The sequence below is a fragment of the Salvelinus fontinalis genome, chromosome 8, assembly GCF_029448725.1.
Source record: "Salvelinus fontinalis isolate EN_2023a chromosome 8, ASM2944872v1, whole genome shotgun sequence".
Classification (NCBI taxonomy): Eukaryota; Metazoa; Chordata; class Actinopteri; order Salmoniformes; family Salmonidae; genus Salvelinus; species Salvelinus fontinalis.
Genome location: NC_074672.1, coordinates 50,577,861 through 50,581,381, shown reverse-complemented (window position 1 = coordinate 50,581,381; position 3,521 = coordinate 50,577,861). Strand labels below are relative to the sequence as shown.

The 3,521-nt window shown below is 38.1% G+C and overlaps 1 non-coding gene across 1 annotated transcript; it reads left to right on the top strand.

The window, feature by feature from the left end:
- The first annotated feature begins 3,010 nt into the window (after positions 1 to 3,010).
- trnan-guu (transfer RNA asparagine (anticodon GUU)) lies at positions 3,011 to 3,084 on the top strand. Its single transcript has one exon. It is a non-coding gene; the product is annotated as a tRNA-Asn (tRNA).
- Positions 3,085 to 3,521: the final 437 nt, after the last annotated feature.

Sequence of the window (3,521 nt, the reverse complement as noted above, 5' to 3'; positions counted from 1 at the left end):
GTATGTTGTTTGTAGTGTTTCACTTGTGTTTGTATTAAACATGTTTAACACTAGCCGCGCTGCACTTTGGTCCAATCCTTGCTACTCCTCTTCGGATGAAGAGATGGAAGAAGCCCGTTACACTCATAGTCAATACAAAAACCCTCTTATATTACGAGAGATTCAAAAGGTAAAACAGGAAATTGACCAGATTTATAGAGAAGAAGTAGAGAAAAAGCTTAGGTTCCTGAAACAACGATATTATGAAGCAGGCTCAAAGGCAACCAAATTACTAGCATGGAGACTCAGGAAACAACAAGCACAGAATACCATTTTCAAAATAAAAGACCCCAAAACAAAGAAGATCACATGCAAATTAGATGAAATACAGAATGCCTTTGAATCATATTACACAAATCTGTACAAGCAACCAGAGAAGGCAGATGCACAGACAATAGAGCACTTTTTGAACTCACTTGATCTCCCCTCAATTGGGACAGAGCAAAATGATAGACTAACTTTAGAAATATTCACCGAAGAAATTAATAAAGCAATATCTCAACAAAAAGTCAACAAGTCTCCAGGCACTGATGGCTTCCCTTCAGAATGGTTCAAGACCTTCAGAGAACAACTAACACCTCTACTTAAGGCCTGTTTTAACTGGACTCTGAGGGAGGGTGGTCTGAGGGAGGGTGGTCTGAGGGAGGGTGGTCTCCCACCGTCATGGAGAGAGGCCATCATATCTGTAATCCCAAAAGAGGGTAAAGATAAGAAAGAATGCAGTTCATATAGACCTATCGCAATTTTTAACACAGATTATAAACTATATGCATCAATAATAGCCAAAAGAATGGAGAACATAATCCCAGAATTTATTGACGGAGATCAAACTGGTTTCATACAAAATAGGCAGACACAGGACAATATAAGGAGAACACTACATGTCATGGACCACATTACTCAGAATAAGACAAGTGCAGTATTAATCAGTCTAGATGCAGCAAAAGCATTTGATTCAGTGGGATGGGATTACGTATTCCAAGTTATGGAAAGATTTGGTTTCAACAAAGAAGTGATACAGTGCATCAAAACACTGTATTCATGTCCGACTGCTAGAATAAAGATAAACGGACATTTGACACGAACGATAAAATTAGAGCGAGGGGCAAGACAAGGCTGTAATCTTTCACCCACGCTCTTCTCCTTGTACCTCGAACCATTAGCACAGGCAATAAAACAGGACCCAACCTTAGAGGGAATAACAATAAGAGACAGTGAACATAAGATATGCTGATATATAAGATATCTTAGTAGTAAAATTGAAACAATCAAAATGAACATCCTGCAACTCAGGACAGCAGATTTAAACAGTGGACGCAGAAAGGCATCATTCAGTACAATTATAAGGAATGGGAACCTAGATAACTTCCAGGACTTAAGTAAAAAACATGGCTTGGATAAACAAGATTTTTACAGATACCTACAAGTCCGACACTATTTCTTAAGGGAGATAAAAGTGACTGACCCTCGAGCACCTCCAAAATTAATCCAAGTATTCACTAACACATACAACTTGGGGAGTAACAAAAAAACGATTTCAAATCTCTACTTGGGTATTCAATCCTCAAAGAAACATTCTACAAACTATATTAAAAAGAAATGGGAGGAGGAACTTAACATTGAAATAACTGATGAAACATGGTTGAACCTATCAGAGACTCAACAAAGCTCCACCAACTCAAGGTCATGGAGAGAATTCTGTTGGAAGAATGTTATACGTTTCTTCATAACACCTAAACTGAAATCAGAACAGACTGGCTCACCACACCCTTGTTGGAGAGAATGCGGTCTATTGAGGGCGGACCACTCTCATAGCTTTTGGTCCTGCCCCACAATCGAAACTTACTGGGGAGAAATAAGATCTAACATTGGAAAAATAATAGGATTTGACATAGAACAAACATTCATTTCTTTGTACTTGGGTGAAATACCAGATAACTTACACAATAGAGAAAAGTACCTCTTGAAAGTCCTACTGGCAGCCAGTAAAAAGGCTATCACTAGGAAATGGCTACAAAAAGACCCTCCCACAGTGACACAATGGATAGACATTGTAGAAGAAATACACCACATGGAGCGTATGACCTTTGCTTTAAGAACTCAACAGGAGAGAGGTCAGGACTACTGGGAGAAATGGGTTTCATACTTGGAAAAGGTCTAATTCAAAGATGCCAATGTAACTAATATGATGAATATGATATTATGATGATGATGAAGGTATGAAGTGCACTGTGACTGCCAGATCATTTTTGTTCTTTTATTTTACTTTATTTGTACTTTCTTTGTGTTCCTACAATAAAAACAAAGTATATAAAAAAGAATTTGTTCTCAACTGACTTTCCTAGTTAAATAAAGGTTAAATAAAATAAATAAAAATATGAAGTAGTTCTAAAATCCCAGATGCAAAAGTTAATGGGTAAAAAAGGATTGGAACAATTACCGGGTTTTATGGGTATATGACAAGTCCACTGTGCCGGAATATAGTGATTCACACTGAAAAAGTTGGCAACACTTCAGGGTGCAATCAAGAAGCAACTCAGGGGCAGGCTACAAAAATTACGTGCAAGTTGCGACGCACTTAGCCGTGCTACGAGTGGTCTGAGGCAATCGGTAAATAACGAGCCTTTTCATGTACAACATTACTAACGATGATTTTGGGACACAGCTCGGAGATTTAACGAGGCTCCTAAGAAGATTCTAACAATGAATAAGCATTAAGATGCTTTTGTGAAACCGGGCGCTGGTTCCTCTCTGTTTCCTTTCTAGGGAGGCAAGGTAAAACATGAATCCAGCTAAACTGAAAAAGTAAAAATTATTCTAACCAGATAAATTGTTCTTGAAACATTTTGTAGTCTACAGAGTTGCAGTAGCATTATTCAGCCACCGAATTTCGCTATCGGCCTGTTTAACATCAGAACCATAGCTCCCTTTCATTACAGTCATATGCTTCCCTCTGTAAGGAAATCATCAAGTCTCTGTGGCGCAATTGGTTAGCGCGTTAGACTGTTAATCTAAAGGTTGGTGGTTCGAGCCCACCCAGGGACGGTTGACTTTTTAGAATTTTGAGCCTGACTTGCTACAATGTGCTACAATACTATTAAAATCCACATTTTGGAAAATAGTCCAAAATGTACCAGTACTAAATCAATGTGACGCTATATACATGGAGTACCAGTACCAGATCAATGTACAGAGGTATGAGGTATTTGAGGTAGATATGTACATGAAGGCAGGGTAAAGTGACTAGGCATCAGGATAGATAATAATAAGGTATTAGAGGTAGATATGTACATGAAGGCAGGGTAAAGTGACTAAGCATCAGGATAGATAATAATAAGGTATTAGAGGTAGATATGTACATGAAGGCAGGGTAAAGTGACTAGACATCAGGATAGATAATAATAAGGTATTAGAGGTAGATATGTACATGAAGGCAGGGTAAAGTGACTAGACATCAGGATAGATAATAATAAGAGTAAAAT